The 11,560-nt window shown below is 35.3% G+C and overlaps 1 pseudogene; it reads left to right on the plus strand.

The window, feature by feature from the left end:
- The first annotated feature begins 6,419 nt into the window (after nt 1-6,419).
- LOC149562469 (sugar transporter ERD6-like 4) lies at nt 6,420-11,120 on the plus strand (annotated as a pseudogene).
- Nucleotides 11,121-11,560: the final 440 nt, after the last annotated feature.

Below are 11,560 nucleotides of genomic sequence, written 5' to 3' on the forward strand. Positions count from 1 at the left end.
ACCTTAGGGCTTCCTTCTTCAGCAACATTACACATGATGAAGGCAGTGTTTTCACTTCCCATATTCACATCAGCCACATTTGCTTGTCCTGACTGATCTTTCTACTTCTTCCATCATTCATTTGCATAATGCCCATATTTATGACAGTAGTAGCATTCTACATTACTCTTATTTGAGTTGTATTTTTTCTTACCTCCTCTTGAAGTATTTTGTGAACTACTTGCTCCATCTGCTCTTCCTGAGCTTTCTACTGCAGCATTTCTTTGTCCTCCATTACCTCAGCCTCTGCCTCTAGAGTTTCTGTCTGAGCCATTTCTTCCTCTCCCCCTTCCTCTTGGATTTGATTGAGCTTTGAATTCTTTCTCTTGGGTAGAAGAAGATGTGGATCTATTGATCCTATACTCATGGGTTTGAAGAGAACCCATCAACTCATCCATTGTCAAAGTAGTGAGGTCTTTTGCCTCTTCTATTGTCATGACCAAATGGTCATATTTATGAGGTAAACTCCTCAATATATTTTCCACTATCCTCTGCTCTTGATAGTCTTCTCCATTTGACTTTAGTTGGTTAATTACATTGGAGGTTCTTGAACTGAAGTCAGCAACTGATTCATTTTCCTTCATCTGAAGATTCTCAAACTCCCCCCTAATGTTCTATAGCTTTACTGTACGAACTTTATCAATCCCCTTGAAGTTCATCTCAAGGATATCCCATGCTTCCTTTGCATAATTTGCTGCTGCAATCTTTGGGAATACTATCTCTATCATTACTACTTCAATCAAACTTAATGCCTTTGCATCTTGCCTCCTTGACTCTTTCAAATGAGTCTTCTGTGCATTTGTGAGGGCAGCATACTGAGTTGGATCAGTCACATCATTGAATCCATTGACCACAAACTCCCACAAATCATTTGCAACCATAATGGTTTTCATCTTCTTTGCAAATGTATCATAATTCTGTCCATTAAATGATGGTGGTTGCTGCCAAATCTTTCCTGCATCTCCTTCCATGATAAATATCCCAAGACAACAAATGCCCTAACTCACTTTGGATATGGGGCCTCAAAGCTCTGATACCATGTGAGAAAATATTTTAAAAAAATTCAATCACAAAAAATAACCTAATCCTAAGATTTTCTCCGGAACAACTATTACCGAGTGATAAATTTTGCTCGGTAACCAAAGAAAAATAGGTGGCAGGAGAGGTTACCGAGTGAGCTCAGTAAACACACAACTCAGTAACCAAAGGATACCAAGTGAGCTCGGTAAATGAAGAGCTCACAACTTGGTAACCAAAGAGGGTATAATTACCGAGTGAACTCGGTAGGTAAAGCGATTACCGAGTGAACTCGGTAGCCACAAGAGAGTGGAGCTCGGTAGATGAAGACACCGAGTGAACTTGGTAGACACTGCAGAGAGGAGCCCGGTAGATGAAGGCACTGATTGAACTCGGTAATGTCTATAAAATTAAAACTCAAGCTAAAGAGCAAACCGAGTGATAGACTTCCAGGGTGAATGATTTCACCATTAAAACTAGAAACTCAAAGCCTGAAACTTCCAAATAAACTTTCCAAAATGCAATGAATAGAAGAAGGACAATAATGGATTCAAGTATGCCTACTTACTTTCTATTCAAATCTAATTCAAACTATTACAAATCTGGGAGCATTCGGCTTCAACCAGAAAACCCTAAAAATAACCCTAAAATTTTAAAACTTCAAAAACTTCAGGCTTCAAACTTTAAACATTAAACTTGCAGCTCTAATGGCTACATACAAAAACGCCTGGAGCAATCACTACTTCAATAGGACAAATGAAAAATAATAAGCTATAAACTTACAGAATGACACAAAGGAGCACGTATTACTACAGGGATGAATAACACTTCCTCCTGTCTCTGCACCAATGGATCTGCTGATCACTTTTCCTTCTTTCTTCTTTGCAACTTCTGAGCTCTTTCTCTTTCTTAACTAACTGATCGAAATGAATGATAAAACATTCCTTTTGTCTTCAGCAAAATTATTTTCCCTCTCATTTTCGATTTCAAAATCTCACTTGCCCGTAATAAATTTTCTGAACGTTCAAGGTGGTAGGTGGGTGTTTGGCTCCAGGGAGAAACAACCAAGCACAATTAATATTCCAACAGAACCACCCCTGAGCATTTCCTGGCCTCATTGCATCCATTTTCCATTTAATGAGTACCATTCATTATAATCAATTCATCCGCCTAAATGTAGGGATAAAGCCAACCCATGAAAAGTGGGTGAATTCCTCAGTTGTTTCTGAGTTGGAATGGCTTAAATATCACACACTAAGTTTAATTCTTAGATCAAAAGTGTTAAATAGTCAAAGTTGACTTTTTTTTTCCGAAACTTAATTCTTCCCTTAGTGTGTAATGTTTTAGCTAGATATCATCCTAACTCATAAGGGCCCGTTTGATGAGCGGAATAGGAATACGTATTCCAAAAAATTTGAATTCCTTGTTTGGATGCACCAAAATGAGATTGGAATACGAAGTAAAAATGGAATACATATTCCATTTTTGGCCCAAAAATGGGGTTTTGCAATTCCACCAAAATAGCTATTATTGGAATATGTATTCCTATTCTATTTTTTAAAATTTTAGAAAACATTAATTTTTGGGTCCGCAAATTTTTATCAAATATTGGCTGAACCAAACAGAGAACAGGAATGCATTCTATTCCGGAATACATATTCCTATTTCGCTCACCAAACGGACCCTAAGTTTGTCGTTTTGCAATTTGATTTCCTTTGCATAATGTTTGTGAGATTTTGAAATCTTTGAAACTATCCAATAACCTTTCAATGCAACAAATATGTTTGTGAAGAAACCATGTTTCCATCTTACCTTCACAATACCAGTGACTATGACTTGAGAGTCACGCTATATATGCATTTTCTTGAAACTATTACACTTTGCCACTTGGATAGAAAAGATGGTAGCTTGACACTTTGCAACATTCTTGGTTCCATCCGGAAGAAATTTTGCTCCTATGAATAGAATATTCTCCTCTACATCAAGGAGAATATGAGCATCATCATAACATGAGCATCATCATCATGACACAAGAAGATTCTCTAAAAGAACATGAGCATCATCATCGCCCCCATCACAAGAATCAACCCTTAGGAGCCCTTAAACAAACCTTATTTTATTAATATTTTAATTACCATAATTTTTAAAAAATTAAATCTTATTTTTCTAAAAATTTATATTTAGATTCAAACTATATTTTTCTATTGACTTATCTCTTTAATCTTGTTCTAGTATAATTTAACAATTCCCTTATCAAAAAAAGTGCAAAAGTGCTATATATGAAGAGTGTCCCCACAATAAAATTTAAAAGATAAGTGATATTCACCAATGACAATGATCTTTATCCTATTATTTAATATAATATTTAAAAATAAAAGTAAATTAACAAAAACATTTATTGATGAAATTCCCTTAAACAAACCTTATTTTATTAATATTTTGATTACCATAAAAGAATGTTTTTTATATTAAATCTTATTTTTCTGAAAATTTATATTTATATTCAAACTATAGTTTTCTATTGACTTATCCCTTTAATCTTGTACTAGTGTAATTTAACAATTCCCTTAAAAAAAGTGCAAAAGTACTATATATCAAGAGAGTGTCCCCACAATAAAACTTAAAAGGTAAGTGATATTTAGCAATGACAGTGATCTTTATCCTATTATTTAATATAATATTTAAAATTAAAAAGAAATAAAAAAAACATTTATTGATGAAATTTCCTTATCCCATAACGATCATGTTATTCTGTCCTCCAAGTTCCAACCATTACTTCTAAACAATCCTACCTTAGGATGGAGACATTTTTTCACGCAAACTATTTATCCAAAAACTCCTACAATTTTAGAAATTGACGACATTTAATAGTTAAAAAATTCCCTCCAAAATTATTCTTCAAGAATCTACAAATTGGACTCAAATCTTCATTTAAAAAATCTCAAAATTCGGCCAACGGAAAACACGAGGGAACTTTTGTATCATCATTGAGCGAGAAGCATCCTGCATTACCATGATGTATGACATTCATGACATGGTTCAGCAAACCTAATCATCCTTATCCTGAAACACAGAGAAAGTTTGTTCCTATGTTCTTGCATTCCATTATTAAAGCCTCCATTTTGGAATGCCATCTGTCTCATCTCACTCCATTTGTCTTGAGTCTCATCAATGCATAAATTATCTATATTTTTTTCATTAAGATCAGCAATTTTATTTCCCCTCCTACTGAATTTCTAGCTCTACATTCAGGATTGTCAAAGCAGCAGCAACCATTTTCTTCAATTTCAGAATTGTCAAAGCAGCAGCTGTTATTCTGTCAAACAACCATATTGCTGGTGCGTAGCCTGCAACTCTAAATCAAAAGATTGTTACAATTGAGAATTTTTTGATTATAGACTTATGCTGGCCTTGTTTGGTAATGTTGATTTGTTTTGTGGATCTCGGTGTCTGAAATTTGGTCACGTGAGAGACCGTATAGCTTCAACAAATTTAGAATTCAGAGTTTGTGGTGTTTCAATTGTTTGGGTTCTTGCTGGTGTGTTTTCAATGCAAAACTCATCCCTTCCGTTCAAAGGTTGCGCCATTGCAGGGCTTCACGAATAATTGAAATAGATGTTCTTTTGAAGAAAACTCCCTGTATCTATTGGAAACTAGTGTTATTGCAGGAGTGGTAGCTTTGGTGCTTGTGTCAAGATGCCTATGAAATTGTTGCAAAGGAGAAGCCATTAGGAAAAATTTAATGAAGCTCTGGATTTGACTCTCTATAACAATCATCTGGGTGTAGTTGAATTTATTTTGTGTGGTCACTTTTAGGCATCCGTGTCTTCAATTATTGGAACTGCCCTTTGTCGGAAAAGAAATTCGATTTGACCATTAATGTTTTGTTTCTAAGGATAGTTTTTACAGAGCAACTTAAACTCTAACGCATGGAGAAGAAAGGTAGGGCGGGCTTCTATTGATTTCAATGAATGATCAAAAAGAGCCCAATGGACTATTAATGGATTTATCTTAGAACAGAGAAGAGGTATCCTTTCCAATGAGCTATCTAGGAAACGCAAGAAAAAATAGAAAAACCTTTCGGACATAGCACAAATATGTAATCTAGAAAACGGTCACAGGCTAAGAGGAGCCTTTGTCAGTATCCTTGTGGTTGGGTACTGGTATGTGGTGTCTTCTTTATACCTAAAGCTGTTGAGCCACTAATAGAGTTGGCCAAACTAGTATAATAGGTTTCGTAAAGGAATCGATTATAATGAATACATGATCCATCATAAGGATGTAGTATGATCCAAAACATTGAAGGTAAAAGACTTTTTCAATCGAATCTAGAAGTAAGAATTCATTGTCATGGATTGTGGAAATATGATATCACTTATAATGAATACTTGTTTGGAACTGTTAGTAATATATTCCATTGTAGTATGATCCAAAACATTGATGGTAAAAGACTGTTTCAATCGAACCTAGAAGTAAGAATTCATTGTCATGGATTGTGGAAATCTGATATCACTTATAATGAATAATTGTTTGCAACTGTTAGTAATATATTCCATCTTTGTAAAAGTTCTAGACATATCATGTTTTAGGAGTTTTGGATTGTTTTGCTTGTGGGAATTTTTTGGATGGAGTTATATATTTCAAATAGGAAGCGTCTACCTAGTTGACGGAATTACCATTTTTAGAAATTAAAATGGATGATTGCCACTATGTTTGGGTTTACCGTAGCTTGTTCCAAATTGGACTTTTCCTTAAGGATCACAAACTTTAGCAGGAGATGTGCTCATTTGGTCCTTCTGATGCTGGTTATACATTATTCTTGGTCCTTGGAGTATCTTGATTTTCCTAATTTCTGCTATATTAGTTGAGAAGAGTTATATATGTTTCTGCTTGATGAAGGGGTTAACAAATTCCTGATATATGTTACAGGTAACTTATTAGATTTAAAAATGCATCTGGTCGGTAAATCTTTTAATCATTTTATGATATTAATGGTGTGTTTTTTTTTCATATGACCTCCATAAATATTTTTCTTGAATATACATTGGATTTATCCTATGCTTGCTTATGCTTTAATTTTTATTATCCTCCTTTTTGGCAGTGACAGATCTCATCATTCTATGTTGGAATTGTAAGCATTATTGAAAGAGTGAACTTGGATTTGTTAGTGGGGTTGCCATTGTACCAAAAGACTGATCTATCAGTGTCCGATACAACCACTCAACTTATAGAGGGGAGTGCTGGACATTTTGCCAACAATCTCCCCTCAACGTTACCTAAGCATTACCCGACAATCTAAGGATTCAAACTTGGACCACTTGTTAGAGTGGAGTTGCCGTTGCACCAAAAGATCGATCTGTCAGTGCCCAATACAACTACTCAACTTATGGTACACAAGAGGTAGTTAAGCCCTTGTCACGAGTCCTGAGGGGAGCGCTGAATATTTTGCCAGCAGGATTTTGGTTGTGCAAGCCTGTAAGTTTGCAGAAAATTTGGTCACTGGGGATTTTACCCTGTAAAAACAATGGGGTACATGGATGATTTGGAAAAGGGAAGCATGGGTGGCAATGGAGATATTAAAAAGGCTCTCTTAGAGAAAGGAAGCACACGTCTAACCATATCCAAATCTGGTCCTCATGGCGGTAAAGGTGCTAGAAAGGCAGATAATGTTGAAATCTTCTGTGGAAGTGTTATAACTACAATATTATGTACATTAATAGTTTCCCTGGGGCCTGTACAGTTTGGTTTCTGTGTAAGTTATAGTTTCTTATTTGAATAGATTGATTTTTAATCCATGTGTCCATTACAAGAGGCGACCTGAATAAAAAAAGGAAGTTTCTGACAGCAACATTATTGCAGATTGGATACTCTTCGCCCACACAAAGTGGGATCATCAATGATCTTGGGTTAACTGTTTCCCAGGTACTGTTATTTGATGAATGCATTTTTGCAACAGGATATAATATAGTTTATGTGGTAGATCCTAATATAGTCTTGTTGTTTCTGTCAGTTCTCCTTATTTGGATCTTTAACTAATGTTGGAGCCATGGTGGGTGCAATAATTAGTGGACAAGTTGCTGATTATATTGGATGGAAAGGGGTAAGTGCCTTCAATGTTTTTCTTTCTTTACTAAAATAAATTTATATGTTAGACCTAATATGCTACTGCTAAAGGGATACATTGCAAGATTTTGTTTTGTATTACTGGTAGCAACGATGGTCATATAAATTCTTTTTTGTACCCAGTCTTTAAAGATGAGTGAAATTAACACACATTTAGATTTGCATAACCTCTTCTTTGTTTGCATGCAGGTATTACTAGTAGCTTCCATTCCCAACATTCTTGGGTGGCTTGCTATTTCTTTTGCCAAGGCAAGCTAATTTTCCTTTGATAAAATGATAGCTAAACGAATAAGAAGTTTGATAGTGATTTTCCTTTCGAGCATAAGGAAATTCCTCTTTTTGATGTCATCACCCTATGGTTATAGGATTCTTCATTTTTGTACTTGGGAAGAGTGCTCACAGGCTTTGGAGTGGGAGTCATCTCATTCACTGTAAGTCAATTTTTTTTCACAATCTAGAACAAGCCTATTGTCGTCATTTTTATGGCATAAATTATTAAACTTAATAAATTAAAGAGCATAAAGGTACGTGGACAGCTATGAATCTAACTATATCATGGTTCTTTTAGGTACCAGTATACATATCTGAGATTGCACCAAAGCATTTGCGAGGAGGTCTTGGGGTAGTAAATCAGGTCTGTTTTGTAAACTCAAAATTCTTTCGTATATTAATCATGATAATAGTCCTAATATATAGTGTAATTTGATACAATTTTGAATCTTATACTTAATTGATTTTTCAACAGCTTTATGTGACAATTGGTATTATGCTGGCATATCTATTTGGACTGTTCCTTTCATGGCGTCCTCTTGCAGTTGCAGGTACCTTTTATTATGCTTTTTCTGGGTGAATTTAAAAAAATAAATTAGATTTTTAACTTTTATGAAAGAAATGATAGGTTGACAACTTTAGCTGGGCAGGTATGATCCCTTGTGCCCTTTTGGTATTCGGCCTCTTCTTCATACCAGAATCCCCAAGATGGCTGGTGAGCATATTTCACATACAGATACATTTTGAAATGATATTATTCAATTATCGCTAACAATTTTAAAATGACATATACTATACAAAGAAACTTATTTGGCAAATTTATGATTACTTGAGTGCAGGCAAAAGTTGGTAATGATAGTTTTGAAGCTTCACTACAAGCACTCCGAGGATCTGATATTGATGTCTCCCTTGAAGCAGTTGAAATCAAGGTGCTACAATTTCTCCAAAATGAACTGCATTTTTTTGCCTGTTCCATTAATTGCATCATCAAACTTCTTAGTGTGTTTTCAATATTTTACCAGTTTGAGGAGTCATCTACTTTTGTATAGATTTTTCTTGTTTTTTAAGCTTTTCCTATTGTGAATGGGATTTAATTGTCTATTAGTTAACATCACCTTTGTAATGGTAGAAGCTTGTCTAACTAATGGAAATATTCCGAGGTCCAGAGCGTCATGGAGATGAATAGTCAGCAAAGTAGAATCAAATTCTGTGAGATCTTTGAATGGAGATATGCCCTTCCTCTCACTGTAAGTTACATCTTAAGATTTCCCCATTTGGCCAATTTACACAAGTAGTTTTATCAGTCAACAACTACTTCATTCTTCCAAAATGGACACAACTCACAATTTTGTATGCTGATATTGTCTTGAAATGGGAGACTGTAGATTGGTATTGGGCTGCTACTTTTGCAGCAATTAAGTGGAGTTAATGGTATTATGTTTTACAGCACTTCCATTTTCAAATCTGCTGGTGAGTTCTAGCCTATAGGTATCTAAAGTTGAGGTTCTATATCATGTCTTTATTCATGTTCAATTTTATCATATTATAAACTATGGAATCTGTAGCATGCTTTGCAATAGCCTTTGGCAGCAGAGAATTATCTTAGAAATTTAAAGTCAACGATATAAAAGGTTGTTGGAAGTGATTTTTAGTTCATAATGTCTATGTCAATCTTGTTTCTTAAACAAAGCACTGAGCTACAATTTGTGCTATCCACAAATTTGCAGGGATTTCATCTGCTAGTGTTGCATCACTTGGACTTGGTACCATTCAGGTTTAGTTATTTTCTTGAAGTCCTGCATGAATTTGTCTTTCATGATTTAGTCTCATGTTGCTTATGAATAAAGGATAATGTTACAGGTGCTCACGACTGGGCTTATTGTATGCCTAATGGACAAAGCTGGTCGACATCTTCTCGTTATGGTGAGAAAAACCTTGCAGTTATCACGATTTTGTATTGTGTCATTTGGGAGCGTAGATTCAATGGTGGAGAGAACTAACATGTTTTATTGTTTTGTCAATAGGTCTCATCAGGAGGCATGGCCATATGTCATTTTCTTGTTGGCCTCTCATTTTACTTGAAGGTAGTGTCACTAAAAGCCATATGTTGTTTCCTTCTTGGTCTCTCATCTTACTTGAATGCAGCATCTCTAAAAAGCCTAATAGTTGATTTGAAGCTCTATGAAAAACACGCCTTCACTTTCTACTGAACACTTATTTGGTGGTGTTATTTGGTGCCTGATGGTATGGAATTTCTTGGCTGTCCAAAGCTAATTTCTAGTTTGCTCTTATTGCAGAGCCATATGGAAGGAGCTTCTCAATATGAAACATTCTTCAGTGTATTATCTTTAACAAGTTTGCTGGTAAGTTGGGAATGAAAACTCAAATATGAATATAAAAATAAAAAATGGTAGAACGCTCGAGTAACATAGCTCTTAGGATTTGTAACACATACCAAAACTTCTATGCATTAACTAGACATTCTCTGTCACACCGTTCTCTTGTCATATTGATATATATCATTTGCTGTTTGCTGATTTGATTACAGATTTTCATCGTTTCCTTCTCACTTGGTATGGGTGCCATCCCATGGATTATCATGTCTGAGGTAACACACTTGTAACATTGACTAGGTCACATTATTGCACCCTTTACAGAAACACCGGGAAGAATCTCCTGGTCCTTTAATCACTTAAAGTGATGCTACTAATAATCCGTGTCTCTATTATCTAACTCTTCCTATGCTACTGTAGATACTTCCACTCAATGTCAAGGGTCTTGCTGGCAGTGTAGCAACCCTGGCAAATTGGATGACATCATGGGTGGTGACAATGACTATCAATTTACTAATGCAATGGAGCTATGCTGGTGAGCTTTTAGCCTTAAGCTGTGCATCACTTAAGCATACCAAAATTGCCCACTAAATCATTGCCAAATGGAAGAGTTTCGCTATAACAAACATGATGGAATGTGCACCGCTTCTCTATATGGTATACACTTTTAGTAAAGAAATTAGACCAGACGACAATATTTTTGGTCTCTCCTAGATTCCTATATTGGTACATTAAGCCTTCAGGGCATGCCATGTCCCCTGATACTAAATGTTGGAAGATTGGAACTAGGCTGAGTTCTAAAATGTCTATTAGCCTTGTCTGGCCTATTTGTGTGGGAAAATTTTTAATCTTTAAACAAGTAAAAATATATCCTTGAAAGAGAGGTAGCATGTTCAAATCCAGCAGGGGTAAGGAATGTATGCCCCGTTTGTAGATCTGAAAATAGATTGCAGCAAGAATGTGGACTATGAAATGAGACACCTATATCCATTTGATAGATCTTGCGAACCATTTTTACTCTAGAGTAGGCTAGAAAACATATTGTCAAAAAATGAGAAAATAATTGCTCATTATGAACAGTTTTCTGAAGTTCCATTATTACCGTCTTATTGTTGCAGGGACATTCACGCTATATTCTGTTATGTGCACCTTCACACTGGCCTTTGTGGTATTGTGTGTTCTGAAAACCAAAGGATGAACTCTGGAAGAGAGCCAAGCATCCTTTAGATGAGCCGCTACGATGAATTCATCCATTAGCAGATGACGAAGTGGGTTCAATTCAGGATGCACCATTTCATCATCTGCGACTGCATATTACATTGTTGATTCTTTAACCGTGGGGGCAAAGTAATGATTTTTAATTGGGAGCAGTAATCTAATCCGTCATTATTCCATTAAAAGGTTGCTTCCCAACCTCGAATTCTTTGATTTCAATTACTATTCCCACGTGTATTCGGAATAAAGTTTTCTTTCTTATTGTTATGTTATGTAATGTATAACAACTGTTTTTATACAGGGTTTCACATATGATTTACAATGCAATTAGATCAGCAAACCTACTAGATAATTACAAATATACTTAAACAAGTAGAATGTAACAAACAAACATCTCAAAAAGAAAGATGAGGTTATAACTTTTTTGTGGGCTTAATGGGAAGGCACAAGCTGGTTCTTATTATGTTTTCTTGTTTTCACAAGTTTTTACAGTGGCAAGTTACAATGGTAAGGGATAAATTATGTTTTCATGTTTTCACAAATTTTTACAGTGGCAAGTTACA

Source organism: Cupressus sempervirens, chromosome 4, assembly GCF_028749045.1.
Source record: "Cupressus sempervirens isolate cs-2001-9-10 chromosome 4, ASM2874904v1, whole genome shotgun sequence".
NCBI classification, from domain to species: Eukaryota; Viridiplantae; Streptophyta; class Pinopsida; order Cupressales; family Cupressaceae; genus Cupressus; species Cupressus sempervirens.